Here is a 19,009-nt window from a genome sequence, read left to right on the forward strand (position 1 = left end):
GACACAGACGGAGTGGCTGCAGGTGCAGGAGCAGCTGCAGAAGGTGCAGAAGGTTCAGCAGCTGCAGGAGGTTCAGCCAACGCAGCTGGTGCAGGAGGTGGTCAACTGCCTGGGAGACCTGTCCCTCGCGCGGTTCAGAGACTCCGTTCTGGACTTGGTGAGCTACACGAAGGAGCGGGTGGAGCACCGAGGGCCCCGCCGGCTGCTCGTGGACGTGGCCTGGGAGGTCCTCCGCGATGGCTCCGCGAGCTGGGGCCGCGTGGTGGTCCTGGTGGTGGTCTGCTCGCTCCTCCCTCGCGAAGAGGCTGGTGGAATGCGTACGTCTGAGCAACGCGGAGGAGACGTCGGCCGTGACGGACGCGGTGGCCGCCCTGCTGGTGAACGCGTGCGGGAACTGGCTCGTCGAGCAGGGAGGCTGGGGGCGCTTCCTGCGAGCATTTGGGCTGGGGACGCCCACTGAGGAGAGGAATTGTGTCAGCACTCCACGATAAAAATTATTTTGGCAGAGTATTCAAAGAATGCTGCTGCTCACGGTACAGGTTGCTGCTTATGTATTTGACATGGGGGGTGTTTAGAGGCGGCCCAGTGGCCAAGAGGTCATAGCACGGAACTGGCACCACGGAGTACTTGGGTTTGAATACAGGCACCCGCAAGTGATTAAAACGGGTTCTCAAGTCTAGCGAGTAAATGATCTCAGCCTTGTCGTCATTGACAGCACAAAATAAACCATCACATTGCTGCAATGTGGTTCTGCACTTAATTTGGATAAATTTCAACGAAAAGAACATTGTTATGACCAACGTTACTCCTACTTAAAGGACAGGTGGGAGGGTGCTGCTCTTTACTGTGGACCAGAGGGCACTTGAATGGTACTCAGAAGTAGCTCTGTGATATCAGCTTCAGTGAGCCATTCTCTAACACAAGGCTTGCAATGGTCTGCTAGAGACACGAATGAATAATTGGTTCCAGGGCAGGATGGCGACAGCCCAACCCGGGTTAAAATTTGGGAAAAATAAGAAAATGCAGGTTGATGAATAAAATACGTTGCAGTTTTATTACCACTGCAGTGGCTTTTCGGCATGGAGCACGGAGGTAGGGTAGATGTGAAGTTTCACGTCATTGTGTACCCCATGCTGTTTAACGACCCAGTAAAGACTCGGAGTGAATGTACATCCACTGTCGTTACTATCCACGTACAAATACAGAACACATACAGTGCATGGAATTGTCCATGTCTCTGACAAGCTCGGAGGAACACTCCTGAAGCCGGTGCCTCGGATGCTTCCACTGCTGCAGTCGGTCGGTGCCGAGGGCGACACATTCACTGTGGAGCAGGTGTTCCACTACGTGGAACAGTACATCAAGCGGAGGCGACTTTACGATGAAGAGAGGCAGTACCTGGTGAGGTGTGGCGGGGGACCCCCTGGGGGAGGTGTTTGGTGTGGAGGGATTCTCACTCAGAGATCTCAGACACTCAGTATTAGCGCTGCTCATGAAGATATTCTCCGTAGTGACAGCCGACAACAGGCGAGCAGGTGCCAGCGTCAACACCACCTCCACCACTGCCTCTCCTTCTTACACTCCAGCCGGTAGCGGTGGTGGTGTGGGTGGTGGTGATGGTGTGGGTGGTGGTGTTGTGGGTGGGTGCGTGGTGTGGGTGGTGGTGGTGGTGTGGTTGGTGGTGGTGGTGTGGGTGGTGGTGATGTAGGTAGTGGTGGCATGGGTGGTTGTGGCCTGGGTAGTGCTGCTGGTAGTGTGGTTGGTGGTGTTGGTGGTGCGGGTGGCGTTGGTGTGGGTGGTGGTGTGGGTGGTGGTGGTGTTGTGGGTGGTGGTGTTGTTGTGGGTGGTGCTGGTGGTGTGGGTGGTTTTGGTGCGGGTGTTGGTATAGGTGGTGGTGGCATGGGTGGTGGTGCTGGAAGTGTGGTTGGTGGTGTTGGTGGTGTGGGTGGTGTTGGTGTGGCTGATGGTGGTGGTCTTGTGGGTGGGTGCGTGGTGTTGTGGGTGGTGGTGGTGTTGTGGGTGGTGGTTGTGGTGTGGGTAGTGGTGGTGTTGTGGGTGGGTGCGTGGTGTGCCAGTGTGAGCCGCGTAGCTGCACGTTGGTTCACGGCGACGGCGGCCACCTTGCCACGTGCCGCCGCTGCATCTTCGAGTTGCAGCGGCGCGGCATGGCCTGTCCACTGTACCGCAGTGAGATTCACTCTGTGGTGCACACATTCTTGGCCTGATTGAATATACACACACACACAACAACCGCCATTCGCCACTAAGTGGCGGTGACATCATAACGACGCTTGTGCCAGGCTATGTGCACTTTTAAGCCAAGTGAAGTGTCGAACTCCCGCTGGCAGGAGGTCACGGGGCAGACCCAACAGGTGCCACGGGTCGACCGACTGAGACGAGTGGCTGATGCACCACCTGTGCCCCCTACTGTGCCAATTTACTGGGCTTATTGGTGTGTAAGAAACACTCTGGTTCTGTCGGTAAAGAAAAAAAACCCATAGTTGTTGTCAGGTGTGCAGTGATCCTGGCACTCTTCCTGCCTCGCCTGACCGAGCGACAGGAGGAGCTGGCCGACGTCTGTCAAGTTTGTTTCGTCTCTATGGACGAGGGCAAATCCCGCGGTTGCATCAACAACGATGGCTACGACAACCAAGAACACAAATATATCCCTGTGAGGCTCACAAAGACAGACACTCATAGACACACTCATTGAGACACCCATTGAGACACCCATAGATACACCCATAACGACCCACAACTACATCCCTGTGAGACTCACAGACACCCATAGAGATCTACAGATACCCATTGAGACTCAAAGAGGCACCAATAGAGACCCACAGCTACATCCCAGTGAGACGCACAGACACAGAGACACCCACAGAGACCCACAACTATATCCCTGTGAGACTCGCACATACAGACACACACACACTACTGCTACTACTAACCACTACTACCACTGCTGCTCCTACCACTAAGCGTTAAACATTCACATCGTGATTGTGACTGACTGGCTTGTGGCGGCGCTGCTGCCTCATCTGCTCCATTTTATATTCCCCAGGAGCAGCTCCAATACCACTTCGAGGTGCGAGAGAATAATTTGGCGAGGAAGGGCAGGGAGTAGTGCTGCGGTGTGTGGACCACAAGATGGGATTCCTGGTGGCTGTGAAGATGCTGGCACTGCCCATCAAGTGGGTTGTTGCGGGGGTGATGGGGATGGTGGTGTGGGTGGGTGGTGGTGTTTTGGTGTGGTTGGAAATGGTGTGGGTGGTGGTGGTCTTAACAAAGCGGCCGCAGTCGTAATAATTATAAATGAAGAAAATAATAGATAATGGAAGTAAATACATGGTTACAAAATAATGAGTAAAATAGTAAAAAATAATAATAACCTCCGTAAAACTACTATGACCCCCAAACACCCATAGAGATCCATAGACACACGTAGAAACCCACAGAGACCCACAGAGACCCAGAGACCCACATACTTGCTGTGTGCACGCAGCCCTACCAAGATGGAGATGCAGAGGATGGAGCTGAAGGTGATCACGGAGCTGCAGGGGAGGGCAGTGCTGAGCTGCACGGCGTCATCCGCGTCCTGCACTCGTTCCACTTCCGCGGACACAACTGCCTCGTGCTGCAGCTGTTGAAGTACGCATCATCACCATTGTTATTATCGTCATCATTATCGTCATTATCACTATCGTCATCATCACCATCGTCATCGTGATTATCACCATCGTCATTGTCATCATTATCGTCATTATCATCATCGTCATCATCATCTTCATTACCGTCATCATCGCTATCGTCGTCGTTGCTGCTGCTGCCGCCGCCGGGATTGCCTCTACGACTTGAGCAAGCGAGCGGTGATCTGGCGCATCAACGACGCCGCGTTGAGGTCATACACTAGTGGAATCGTCCGCTTCCTGGCCCAGACCAAGTCCCGCGGCATCGTCCACGCGGTCATCAAAGCCGGTGATAGCGGAGGGCACTCTGGGGGCGTGCACGCTCCCCACGACGCACTCGCGCTCGCTCCTGTTGTAGCGGTGGTGTGTAGTAAACATCGCCCAATGGGGGAGACAAAGGCGGCCGGCCGTGGTACTGGCCACCCACTCCCTCTGTGTGTGCCACATTGTCAGCTTGCATAGGCAGTGCTGCTACTAGCTACTTCTAACAGCACTTGGCCCTACAGCCTGCTAGCGGCTACACGAGGGGACCTTTGTAATTGTCGTTGTTCGTGGGTCGATCCACTGCTGGCTGACCGCTCACAGGGCAGCCTCTGAGCGTGACCTCCCCTTGCCTCCCCGTGTGCGTCCAGGACAACGTGATGCTCTCTCAGGCCGGCCACATGAGAGTCACCGATATTGGTTGCAGCTTCTATGTTTGTCAATCAATGTGAGTGGCCACCCACCCATCGACCGACCCACCCACCCACCGACCCCACACCGACCGACCAACCCACCCACCGACCCAAACCGACCCACCCACCCACACCGACCCACCCATCCACCCACTGACCCAAACCGACCCACCCACCCAAACCGACCCACCCACCCAAACCGACCCACACACCCACCCACCGACCCATGCCGCCCTGACTGCACGACACGTGATGCTGCTTGCGCGCAATGCCCGGCGACGGCACCACGGGCACGCGCTGCGCCACTCCGCCCGACACAGCGCCCGCGGCGCTCCGAACGGCGCCGGTGACGCGGTCCGGCAACCCGCACCGGCTCCCGGGACGCAGGGAGCTGCTGTCGCGACTGCGGCCCTGACTGCGCGGTAGGTCTCTCCAGATTTCATCTTGGGCAGGCATAGACGTTTATAAGGAGAGAAGAATTCTGGCCAAAGCGCTATTCTCCAAGATGAAGACTGTATTGGCTCAGGTGGTGGGCAGTGACCAGGCCCACACGGTCCCAGTGAGAACAATTCATGATGGCGTCTTCCTCGTCAGAGACCTCAGCACCCTCTTCGAGAGAAAGGGGGCTCCCACTCGCGCTTCTCTCCCTCGACCAAGAGAAGGCGTTTGACCACGGGTACCTAATGGGACCACCGAGGGCGTTTGGTTTTGGGACCAGCTTCCTGGGACTGAACCGCCTGCTCTACACTGAAGTCCAGTGTCTAATCAAAGTCAACGGTACGCTCACTGCCCCTGTCAGCTTCAGAAGAGGTGTACGACAGGGTCGTCCCATGTCAGAGCAGCTGTATACCCTCGTTGTGGGGAAACATACTAATTAACTGATTACTAACGTAGTATATAATTACAATAATACACATTACACCTAATTACTAATCTACAACTTATTACTGATCATAACATTTGACTGATTGCTAATCTATTATATAATTAAAATACCCCCCACTCCGCCTCAAATCACTGCACCTGAATGAGTTAAATGATGTTACCCTGCTGCTCTATTTAAGACCGCGAGTGAGTGAGGGCTTCACCATTCTGGCGAATTGCCCGATGATGCTGGATGTAATTACCAGCGAAACGTCATACTAAAAAATTGTAAATGTTGTGGATTCACTCTTCAACACACCAGTGGGCTAAAGTAGTGAACTATTTTGTCTTTTGTCAACATGACACTTTTTTACTGATTGGCCGTGTCGGGTGGTGGAGGGTTACGACACATTTATTAATAACGCGATCTAACCCAAACACGTTTATTATGAATAATATTGGTCGCGAAAGCCTACGTGTTAAACTGACTAACCTCTATGGGGAGGATACTTTTCTTAAAACCAGAAAGTTGGAGAAGCTCCGCATCAAGCGGATGGAATTGATATCTTCACTGACGTTCCTCAAAAGGTGCAGAGATTCGAAGTTAATACCAAACGCAGTTAAAATAACACATCACAAAGTCTGCTAAAGCTAACCAAATACTACACAAAGCTAGCAAATGATTATTAATAGAGAGAATACAGCACAACAGGAGTGAATTATCTTACATTTCAGAATCTCTAAGGCAGTTGCACTTAGATATAAGCAAGTAGATCAATGCATTATTGGAATATAATCGAGACCATAACACAACAATCGGCTGATAATGTGTTTAATCTAACCAAAACTAGCCAAATGAATAAATTATCTAGACTTCATAATAAACAAATACCCACTAAAAACGAACAATTTAAAAACAAACCCGTAATGAACTTGACTAACACTGTTTTAACCAGTGACATGATCTCTGTCCTTTCTAAAGGCCTTAACTTTGCCGTTACCCCACGCACAATTCCAGTGGATGAGATAATTGCTGAGGTAGAATCAGCAGTTAGACTCCTTCCACATAATGAGGCAGTGATGACTAGACACGAGGTTGCCAAAATAATTGAAAATAGCAAAGTACCAAAAATAAATATTAGCTCGAACGAAGCAAAAGCCTTAAGAGAGATTCATTTAAATAAAGATTTTAAAATCCTGGCAGCTGATGAAGGCCGCACTACTGTGGTGATGCCACGAGCCAATTATGATAATAAAATTAAAGATTTACTAGAGAAAAGTACCCACATTAAAATTAAACGAGATCCTATTAATACTTTAGAACGTCAGACTACTGCAATAATTGCAAATTCATTAATCCCTAAGAATGAGCAATACCGAATAATTCCAAGGGCCTCAAAACCATCTAGACTGTATGGGCTACCAAAGATTCATGAAATCGGCATCCCATTATGACCCATAGTCAGTACAATTCGCTCTGCCACATATAAATTAGCAAAACATATAACTAAACAATTACATCCCTACATCGGGAGGACATCTTCATACATAAGAAATTCAGAACATCTTGTGAATGTGAATAAAGATATTAAACTTTACCCTAATGATATTCTGGTGAGTTTTGATGTGATTTCTCTATTCACTAAGGTTCCAGTGAACGAGTCACTTAAATTACTTGATACACTAGTAAAGAATACAGGTTTACCAAAATATATTCTGAAACTGGCTCATCATTGTTTAAATAACACTTACTTCTTTTGGAGGTGATTTATTTAAACAAAAGGAAGGAGCAGCAATGGGCTCTCCTTTATCTCCGGCTTTAGCAAATATGCACATGGAAAACTCTGAAACAAGAGCACTTGTCTCGAGCACATTGAAACCATGTTTTTGGTTTAGATATGTGGATGACACTTTGGTTGCCTGGCCACATGGTAAAGATACACTTAATGATTTTCTAAATCATCTCAATGCACAAAACCCGGCCATCCAGTTCACCATGGAAATGGAGGTGAATAACACATTCCCGTTCCTAGATATTTTGCTTGGACATGGCCTAAATGGTAAAATAGCACACAGCGTTTACAGAAAGCGAACGCACACACTGATGCTATTTGAATGCAGAATCACATCATCACCCAGCTCAGACATCCTCTCTTATCAAGACGCTGATATATCAGGCTAAAGCAGTGTCAGATGGTGAAAGTCTCGTGAGAGAGATTAAACACGTTAAAGAAGCACTACGACAGAATGGCTACAATAATGCTCAAATAAACAGAGCATTGAATGCCAAATCACGATGGCAAAGCAACAATGCTGAAATCGATAAGATTGTTAAAACAATTAAAATACCATATATCTCGGGAGTAACTGACAAATTAGTACGTGTTTTGCAAAAGCAAAACATTACAGTAGGAGGGAGACACAGGGAGGTGGAGGGAGACAGGGGGAGGGAGTGGGACACGGGGAGGAGGAATGAGACACGGGCAGGAGGAGGAAGAAGATGAGGGGGAGGAAAAGGAGGTGCTGCAGCTGCTGACCGTCTTGACAGCGGATCTGATCGTCGGCTACATGGCTCACCTGGTGACACAGACGGAGTAGCTGCATGTGCAGGAGCAGCTGCAGGTCCAGCAGCTGCAGAAGGTTTAGCCAGCACAGCTGGTGCACGAGGTGGTCAACTGCCTGGGGGACCTGTTCCTCACACGGAGTGGGTGGAGCACCGAGGGCACCGCCGGCTGCTCATGGACGTGGCCTGGGAAGTCATCCGCGATGGCTCTGCGAGCTGGGGCCGCGTGGTGGTCCTGGTGGTGCTCTGCTCGCTCCTCCCTCGCGAAGAGGCTGGTGGACTGCGTACGTCTGAGCGACGCGGAGAAGTCGGCCGTGACGGACGTGGTGGCCGCCTTGTTGGTGAACGTGTGCGGGGCCTGGTTCGTCGAGCAGGGAGGCTGGGAGGGCTTCCTGCGAGCATTCGGGCTGGGGACGCCCACTTAGGAGAGGGGCCGTGGATGCGGTGCGTTAAATTGTGGGTACTCCTTCCTCTACTGAAACATCCGCCCAGTGTGGAAGAGTAGACCAAAACATCGCGTAAAGGGGTTCTCTAGAACTCGGTCTTGTAGAAATTCTTCCTATCACCAGAGATATGATAAAGCTATTGCGGAATTGTGCCACCACTCCACAATTCAAATTGTTTTGGCAGAGTATTCAAATAATGCTGCTGCTCACGATACAGGTTCCTGCTTATGTATTTGACATGGGGGGTGTTTGGAAGCGGCTCAGTGACCCAGAGGTTGTGGTGCCGCGGAAGCGGAGCCGCTCCATCGGGGCCGTGCCCACCGCCGTGACGCAGCCACCGGGGAGTGACGGCGCCGACGTGGCGCGCCCATCACACGAATGCACACACACCCCACGTGGAGCCGGGAGGGAAGGTCACCTGGCCAACAGGTTTTTATCCAGAAGCCCCTAATGAGATCAAGCTTCATGGTTTCCTGCAGCCGGGAAATTGGGCGACCTACCCCCGAGGCTGAAGAGCACCGCGGTGCTGTGACCTGGGATTGTAATGGCATGGTCATGGCAGGGGCTGTTTAGCCACCGCGAGTGGAACCACACACACACAAACACGAGTCAGTGGGCGGATAGCGGGAAGAACGGAAAGCGGACGTCCAATAAACCACTGCGGTGACGTCACCAGAGCGGTGATCCGAGGGCGGGAAAATCCAGACCTCTGATTGGACAGGGGGGCACGGGGTGCGGGAACATCACCGTTCCACAGCTTCTGCAGCATCAGATTGGGACTAAGGTGAGTGCGGGCTAATTGATCAGAGGGAAGAAAGCGGAGAGGCAGGCAGGATAAGTTCAGCCCAGGATCCCCGAGGGATAAGCTAAAGTCTGCTGACCCACACAATCACGAGTAGTTTAGCGGGTTACTCGCGGTGAATAAAATAGCTAGTAGAGGGATAAACTGTGTCGTGTGGTCTTTGTGAGTGTGAAGAGGAAGGCGGAGTGCTTAGCATTCGCGTGCCCGTGCGGCTGTTTACCGGAGTGCTTAGCGTTTGCGTACCTGGGCGACTGTTTACGGGAGTGCTTAGCGTTCGCGTGCCCGTGCGGCTGTTTACCGGAGTGCTTAGCGTTTGCGTACCTGGGCGACTGTTTACGGGAGTGCTTAGCGTTTGCGTACCTGGGCGACTGTTTACCGGAGTGCTTAGCGTTCGCGTACCTGGGCGACTGTTTACGGGAGTGCTTAGCGTTCGCGTGCCTGGGCGACTGTTTACGGGAGTGCTTATCGTTCGCGTACCTGGGCGACTGTTTACGGGAGTGCTTAGCATTCGCGTGCCCGTGCGGCTGTTTACGGGAGCGCTTAGCGTTCACGTACCTGGGCGATTGTTTACGGGAGTGCTTAGCGCTTGCGTACCTGTGCGACTGTTTACGGGAGTGCTTAGCGTTCGCATACCTGGGCGACTATTTACGGGAGTGTCTTGCGGTCGCGTGCATGCGCGGTTGTTTCTAGCGAAGCAGAGAGCTAAGCGCCTGGTGTGCGCGTACACGCGCGGCTGTTTAAACGGCCCTTTTAAATCAGAGCGGAGTGACTCCATCCAATAAGCGGCGCGCGCACGGCAGACACCCCTGACCTCTCACCCCCGAACCCAACTCCCTCGCGTGTGATTGGTGTATGGGGCTGGGCAGGTAGCGGTGTTGGGTTTGTTATTGCCTAGGCGCGTAGAGCGTGTGTGTGAGGGAGTCATGTGTCAGCATACCGTACCCATTTGTTTACGTACTGAAATCACGCGTCGGCGCACCGTACCCATTTGTTTACGTACGTGAGTCACGCATCAGTGCGCGGTACCCATTTTTTTACGTACGGGACAGAGTCTTGCTTCGCGAGCGCGCTCACCGCAGCACGCCGCCACTGAACCCGCGTAGCGCGCCGCAAGAGTAAAGCGTACAAGCCCACTAATTGAGCCATGCCAACGCGGTCGGTAACAAAGTCAGGGGCCACGGGGGGCGAGGAGTTGGAGGTCGCTAACCCGAACCCTACAGAACTGCCAGGTGGTAGTAGTACAAATGTAATGGGGGAGTCAGGGGGCAACGGCCCCGACAATTCAGTGATGGCGGGGGACGGCAGCCCCCACAGTTTGGCGTCAGAAGCGGTACGAACCCCCGCGTTACCCCACGCAAAAATATGGCATATATTTACCAGCCGGCGGGCTCCTTGGTGGAAGGCATTCGCCCGCAACGTCATAGGGGCTAAAGAGATTAATGGGTGGACGGACGCGCAGGCGTTACGCCAACTTATTATGAACCTGGATGGGCGGGCAGCCAATTTTGTGGAAGCCCTACCCACAAGCGCGCAGACACAGCTAGAGGAACTGATGCGCCGACTTGATCTGCGTTTCGGTACGCGTGATGAGGAGTAGGCAAAAGCAGCCTTAGAGGCACGCTACCGCCAACCCGGCGAGGACCTGCGTGATTATGCCGAGGATGTGCGCGAGCTAACAAAGATCGCACACCTGGGATACACGACAGAGATGATTGAGGAGCTTGCCGCTGAGAAGATCCAGCGATACTTGACTCGCACGTCGTGGTGGCAGCCAGACATGAGCTATACACGTCTCCCCTTTAACGCCCTTGTCGAGCGCGCGCGTAAATGTGAAGGAATTTCCAGCGAACGCGCGCAGCTCCGGGGGCTGGGAAGAGAGTGCACCATCGCAAGCCTGTCGTTAGAGTAGGAAGAGGAGGAACAGGAGCTCGCCACGACGGTAAGGGGTCGGGAAAGGGAGCCCCCGGTAGCCCGCGAGACAACCCCGGGATGGGTAGCAGGGCTACAGACCGGCATGGGTGATATAGTCGGCCAGGTGACCCAAGTTGGTGGCCATATCACCAAACTACAGTCCACAGTGGAGACCATTCAGTCGGAAATGGGGGAAATGCGCTCCACGGTAGGGGGGCTAGCCGGGAGGGTGGCCCGACTAGAGGCAGAGTCTGGGCAGCGGCGTACGGGAGGGGAAAGAGGGAGCGTGCGGGGAAGCTCCTACGGGGCCACCGCCCTTCCCCGAGCGTGTTACCTGTGCGACCGCCGCGGGCACCTCGTGAGAGACTGTCCTCAAATCGCCCGCACTAGACAGGCGCCAGGGTTAAACGCCAACGCCCCCTAGAGAGTGGACCACCTAAGGGTGCAATCGACGAGGTCCCAAAACAAAACAACGATAGTAATAATGGTGAGCGGGTGACCCCCGCACAGATTCCGACCACAACACCCAAGGACGCGGTGAGGACAGGTGACTGGCTATGGGAGCTGGTGGCGGCGATCACGGGGGCCACATCACTGGTAGGACAGGTGAACGGGCAGCGCACCTGGATCCTACTCGACACGGGGGCAGTGGCTTCACTCGTGAGCGCCACACACTGCAGCGTGCTCGGGGTTGACGTGAGCCGCCTGCAGGCACACAGCGAGCAGAGCCGGGATGGGGTTGCTGGGAAGGATCTCCCTCGAGGTCCGTCTCGGACACCAGGTGTGTACACAGGAATTCTATGTCTCGAGTGTGTTGTGCCATGAGTGTATTGCGGGTACGGACCTCCTGGAGAAACTGGGGCTCAACGACTAGCCAGGCCAGCGATGCGCCACCGTGGAGGACAGCGGGGAGAGGATCCCGCTCCTGGGACAAGAACGGAATCGCCCTCACTTCACACCCATGGCCGCCACCCTGGTGTCGGCCGTCACCATCGGCCCGCTTGCCGAGATGCTGGTGCCCGTAGCAACACCCTCCGCCGACCCCACACACCGACCATCGGGCGAGGTAATGCTAACTCCTCACCCGGAGCTGGCGGACCGGTACGGAGTTGTGGGGTCAGCCACACTGGTAAACGCAGATGAGGGCCGACTGTTTATGCGGGTGTTTAACCCACACAGTACCCCGGAAATTCTACGACGACGCACCACGGTAGCCACCATACACCCCCTGCACGCGCGCCATTCTAACGACTCGGTGTTTGCACTCTGGGCGGAAGACCCTGGCTGCCCCGAGGACAACCAGGATCTGGCCTGGCGAGTCGGCCCGACCCCCCGAGCCGAGATCGTTCCCTTGCATGATGCGTTACATGTGCCTTGGGCAGATTTACCTAAGGGGGAGGCCGATCAACTGTGCGGATTGTTGCAGGAGCACGCCAACGTGTTTAGTGAGCACGATTCAGATATGGGCCGGACAGACCTTGTTAAGCACCAAATTAACACAGGTGCAGCCCGACCCATCAAACTCCCCGCATACCGAGTGGGCGCGCCTGATCGGACCCAGATCAAAGAGGCAGTCGCGGATATGCTACGTGATAACATAATCCAGCCCTCGGCGAGCCCCTGGTCTTCCCCGGTAGTGCTAGTGACGAAAAAGGATGGGTCGACCCGATTCTGTGTTGATTACCGAAAGTTGAACGCAGTCACCCTCGGCGACGCCTTCCCCATACCGTGCATCGACGACACCTCTGACAGCCTCGCAATAGCACAGTATTTTTCCACCCTCGATCTGGGGTCCGGGTACTGGCAGGTGGAGATGGCAGAGGAGGATCGGCCAAAAACCGCATTCACCACCCCAATTGGACTGTTCGAGTTTCGAGTGCTTCCGTTCGGACTCACTAACGCGCCCGCAACGTTCCAGCGATTGATGGAGTTGGTGATGCGGGGCTTGCAGTGGGAACAGTGCCTGATTTACCTGGACGAGGTGACAGTGTTCAGTAGATCTGTCGGAACACTGGTCCAGGCTGCGAGAGGTGTTCCAGCGATTGCGAGCAGCCCATCTCAAGCTCAAGCCGCGTAAGTGCTACATTGCGCAGTGCGAGGTGGCATACCTCGGTCACCGAGTCAGCGAGGCGGGGTGTGCACCGATCCGGAGAAGGTACGCACCGTAGTGGAATGGCCACGGCCAAGGAACCTGACGGAGATCATTCTTGGGGCTCGCCACCTATTATCGTCGATCTGTAAAGGGATTCAGCGAGATTGCATGCCCCCTCACCCAACTCACCTCCCCTAAGAACCCCTATCAGTGGACGGAGGCCTGCCAGACGGCCTTCACCACCCTCAAAGACCACCTCGCCCACACCCCCACTCTAGCTTTCCCCAATTTCACCACTAATTTTATTTTAGACACCGATGCCTGCAGCAGTGGGCTGAGCGCGGTGCTGTCGCAGGTGCAGGGTGGGACGGAGCGGGTCATCGCATATGCCAGTCGGACCCTGAGTGGGGCCGAGCTGAATTATTGCGTGACCCGTCAAGAACTGTATGCCGTGATCTTCGCGTGTAAACAGTTCCGACCGTATATGTATGGCAGGAAATGTCGGGTGCGCACCGACCATCATGCCCTGCATTTCCTCCTTACGTTCAAGGAACCACGGGGGCAGATGGCCCGATGGTTAGCGGAGTTGCATGAGTACAAATTGCAAATCGAGTACAGAGCTGGGCGTACACATGCAAACGCGGACGCCTTGTCGAGGCGACCCGCGGTGTGCGCCGAGACAAGGGCGGAGGAAGTCTGCCCGTGCTTCACGGGGGGACGCTGCCAGCAAACAGCGGACCACCGAGGGCGCGCCGAAACTAAAACCCCCCCTCGCGGGGGAGAGTGCAATATGTGCCACAGAAACCCCGGCAGGGGGAACCAGGGAACCGGGGGACCACCCGGCGGACGCGGAGCCCACGCCCCGGGGCCCAACGGGTCGCTTAACCCCACCCAATCGGATCCAGGAGAACATCGGCTGCGCCTTCCCAGGCCTGGACGACGAGTAGCTGAGATGGACCCAGCTGCGAGGATCCAGATCTGGCGGCGGTGGAAGCGGCCCTACGGGAGAAGAGGGACACCCTACCAGGACCCTGGCGTGGTTTGTACGCCCGGTTGTGCATGCAGAACGGGGTGGTACGGGAGCTCACCGAAGCCGGCCAGCCTGGGTGCATCTGTGTTCCCGCCCAGGTGCGACCCCAGCTGCTAAGACTAGTGCATGACCACCTGCTCGGGGGCCACGACGGGGAGACCCTGCATCGCCAATATCTCTGTCCCAAGTTAGCACAAGACGTGGCCGCCTGGGTGCAGGGCTGCCGCGCGTGTCAGTAATGCGGGCCCAAACCAGCGCGATACCAGGTCCCCCTGAGACCGTTCCGCGTCAGTCGGACGAATCAGCTGGTTGGGATCGACCTGCAGGGGCCATTCCCGCGATCCCACCGGGGCAACCGATATATTCTTGTAGCGGTGTTGTACTTCACACGCTATCCCATAGCGGTGGCCATCCCCGATAAGACAACCCTCATAGTGGCCCGAACATTCGTGGAACACTACGTACTTAAGCACGGGATCCCCGAACGAGTCATTACTGACCAGGGTAGTGAGTTCGACCCTATGCGGAGCTAGGGTCCGGGCCTACCTGCAAGGCGAGGCCGCACACCAGCGGCAGGAGCAGGGCGCCCGACCCCGGATGGAGCCCCCTTCTACTCGGCGGGCTCCAAGGTGTGGCTGCACACCCCTCGCGTCGGGGCCGGACAGATGGGGAAGCTAACCACCTACTGGCGGGGACCCTGGACCGTGGGGCGACAGATCTCCCCCTGGACGGTACTGATTCAAGGGGGGGAGAGAGGCCGGGAGATGGTGGTCAATGTCCGGCGAATAAAACCATGGAGGGCGGCCCCAGCGAGGGAGAACCCCGCCGTTCGAGGACCCCGATACCCCGGGGTCCCCACACCCCCCCCCCCATACCCGGGGGCCTTGCACAGTGTATGGGCCCCACGGAGCCCCGGGCCCCAGGGGGTCCCGACCCGAGCCAGGAGAGACGGGTACGATGGCCCCTGCACCCTACCGCTACCGAGTTTGTCTTCCAGCTCGCACGTACCCAGGACCGGTGAGAACCACTGGAGTGGAGGAGGAGACCGCCGCCGGAACCCCGAGAGGTGGAGCCACCACCGTCAAGGCCAGCCACGAGAGCCGGACGAGTCCCGCGGACCCCGCGGCGCTACCTTGTAGGGGCAACCCAGGCGAGGTGCTCCAGTCAGCCCGGGACGAGGACTGACACCTCGGGGGGCTGTGTGGTGCTGCCACAGCTGAGCCACTCCGTCGGGGCCATACCCACCGCCGTGACGCCGCCACCGGTGCCTCGGATTTCCCGCCACTCTCCCGAGGCCGGTGCTCTCGCAGACGTCCGCTGTTTAGCCTCTACACAGTTGTGGTGCTGCCGCAGCGGAGCCTCTCCGTCGGGGCCGTGCCCACCGCCGTGACGCCGCCACTTGGGAGTGACGGCGCCGACGCGGCGCCCCCCTCGCACGAATGCACGCACACACCATGTAGAGGCGGGAGGGACGGTCACCTGGACATTGTTGCCGTCAATGATAAGTGTGATTTGTAGAGTGTCTTGTCTAACTGATCTAGTTCGGTGCGTATAAGTCTGATTTTCTCTGAGATAAGAGCTAAGCTAGTTTTGAAAAGAATTCGTTTCGCATTAGAAGAAGTTACAGCAGCAGAGGTCAGTGTAAATGCGATTGGAATTACCCCAGAGTCGCGGCATCTCTTCAGAAAGGTGAGAGACTCGATCAGCTGAGCCTTCTTATCCCGGAGTTTGTTGAAGGATCTTAAAGTGACGTGGAAACCCTCCCCGTAGAGGCGGTAAAATTTTCATTTAAAGCTTTCGTGACTGCAGTAATTCATATTCTTAGCTCTTTCGGTAAAGTCACGTTGAAGGGAAACAATAAAATAATAAATATATATAAAACAATAAAAATTCTCACGACGTTTCGAAAGGAATAGATGTAAGATGCATGGAACATCTGAAGGCTGTGCTAGTTTACTTGTTAGGAAGCCATGCTTGTAATTGTGCATGTTAAAAAAGATAGGTCCACCTGGATTGTGGATCAATTCACGTGATGTTTTAATCTCTTTTAGCTGTTTTATAAACATATTGGCCCTTAGGATTTCAATTTGCGCACATAAGAAAGAAATATTATGAAAGTATCTTTACATATTTTTTTTTAATTGTCGTAATTTAAATGCACTAACAAGACTAAAACCTTGAATCACATCCAAAAAAGGAATCTGTGCCTGTAATGCCCACAAATTATTAATAGACTTCAGGTATTGTATCCCTATTGTACAGATACATGGTTTCTGTCTTTGTTTTTTCATAGCCCCTCTTTCTTTTGTACTTGTAATATGTTGGATAAACATGTTGAGACAAAATTGCACAAATACATGTCAATCTGCTGTTCCTATTCATAGTTCTTATCTTTTTGATGGTGCTCGGTTGACTTAACGTAAGTGAATTGTGGCACCATGAAGGCATGCTATTGGGTGGATTAGAAATATAAATGTTATGGCAACAGACATTCAATATAAGTATTTTATTTAGTAAATCCAAATCATTGAACCAGATATTTAGTAAGCTTATATCAATTTCACCCAGGCAATTAGTACATGTAAATCAATTTCAGCCAGATCATTAATAAATATTAATCAGATTCCTCCAAATATTTAGTAAATCTAAATTACCATTGCTCAGACATTTAGTAAATATAAATCACTTTTCCTAGTAAAATCTATTTGTATTTGCACTATTTTTCAGGCTAAATAACTCATCATTTGGCATGCTATTACGAAATCCAACACATTTTAACTGTTGCTTTTATTACCATGTACTTACTTTTATTCTTTATTTTTAATTTATTCAATATTTTTTTTTTCAAAATTGTAGTGCTTAAAATCTATTCAATTATATCACGTATCACTTCATTGCCAAAATTGTTTTAAGTAACAATGGGTCACTCATTATAGACACCCAGAGAGACCTACAGATTTGCACGGTTGGCTACGTACGGTGCGAAAGAGGTTCAACATACAGGTTGGTGCTGATGAATTCTGACTACCCAATAAGTTGTATTTGTATTCTTGGGTCTTTCGGTAAAGTCACCACGTAGATAGGTTCAGAGAAAGTAGCAAAAAATAACAAAAAACTACGACGTTTCGATTGCAACAAAAGCGGTCGTCAAAGACTGTTAAAACGGCCTGCATCAGCACCTTTCCACCTCCTTGTTTCCTCCTGATGTCGAGGAATGAGTGGGTGGGTGAATGAGTGAGTGGATGAGTGGTTGGGTGAGTGAATGGGTGGGTGGTTGAGTTAATGAGTAGATGTGATGGTGAATGAGTAGATGGGTGTGTGAGTGAAAGGGTGGGTGAGTGAATGGGTGGGTGAGTGAATGAGTGGATAGGGTGGGTTAGTGAACAGAAGGGCAGTTGTGTGAATGAGTGGATGGGTTGGTGAATAAGTGAGTGGGTGGGTGAGTGAATGAGTGGGTGGGTGAGTGGTTGAGTTAGTGAATGAGTGGGTAGGTGAGTGAATGAATAGTTGGGTGAGTGAATGTGTGGGTGGGTGGGTGAGCGAATGAGTGGGGGGGGGGGGGTGAATGAGTGGGTGGGTGAGTTAATGATTAATGGGTGAGTGAACGAGTTGGTGAGTGAGTGGATGAGTAGTGGGTGAGTGAAATAGTAGGTGGATAAGTTGATGAGTGTATGGGTGAGTGAATGAGTGAGTGGGTGGGTGAGTGAATGAGTGGGTGGGTGAGTTAATGAGTGGGTGAGTGAGTGAATGAGTTCGTGGGCGAGTGAATGAGTGGGTCTGTAAGTTGATGAGTGTATGGGTGAGTGAATGAGTGGGTGTGTACGTTGATGAGTGCATGGGCGAGTGAATGAGTGCGTGGGTGAGTGAATGAGGGGGTGGGTGAGTAAAGGAGTGGGTGCGTGAGTGATTGAATTGCGGTTTTGGGAAGGCGCCTGAAATCTAGGCGGGGGTTGGTGGATCACCACACACAAGATGAGTGGATGAGTTGGTGAGTGACCCCACCCTACCTGGCCATTATATACTCATTCTACCGGGCAATTATGAACCCAACCTTTCATTATCACCAGCACCAATAATCATCACCAGCACCAGCACGAACCATTATCATCATAACCAGCACCAATAATCATCATCATGGCCAGCACCAATCATCATCATCATCCCCAGCACCAGGACCAATCATCATCATCACCATGACCAGCACGAACCATCATCATCATGACCAGCACAAATAATCATCATCACCAGCACCAATCATGATCATCTTCACCAGCACGAATCATCATCATCATCATAACCAGCACCAGCACTCATCATCATGCTCATCACCAGCACCAATCATCATCACCAGCAACAATCATCATCTTCATTACCAATCATCATCACCAGCACCAATCATCATCACCAGCATCACCAATAATCATCATTGTCATCACCAATCATCAGTCGTCATCACCAGCACCAATCATCATCATTATCACCAGCACCAGCACGAATCAGCGTTATGACCAGCACCAGCACCAATCATCATCATCACCAGCAGCAATCATCATCACCAGCACCAATCATCATTATCATCAACAGCACCAATTATAAATCATCATCACCAACCACCCACCACCACCCAACACCACCCACCACCACTCACCTCCACCATCCACCACTCACCACCAACCACCACCACCACCCACTACCCACCAACCACTAGCCACCACCCACCACCACCCACCACCAACCACGAGCCACGACAACCCACTACCAACCACGCACCTCCACCACCACCCGCCACCCACCACCCACCACCACTAACCACCACCCACGACCACCCACCACCCACCACTACCCACCACCATCCACCACCACCTAGCACCACGCACCACCAAGCACCACCCACCACCACGCATCACCACCCACCACCCACCACCCACCACCCACCAT

This window comes from Petromyzon marinus, chromosome 79 (genome assembly GCF_048934315.1).
Source record: "Petromyzon marinus isolate PM22_M1 ecotype Great Lakes invasive population chromosome 79, UKy_Petmar_22M1.pri1.0, whole genome shotgun sequence".
Taxonomy (NCBI): Eukaryota; Metazoa; Chordata; class Hyperoartia; order Petromyzontiformes; family Petromyzontidae; genus Petromyzon; species Petromyzon marinus.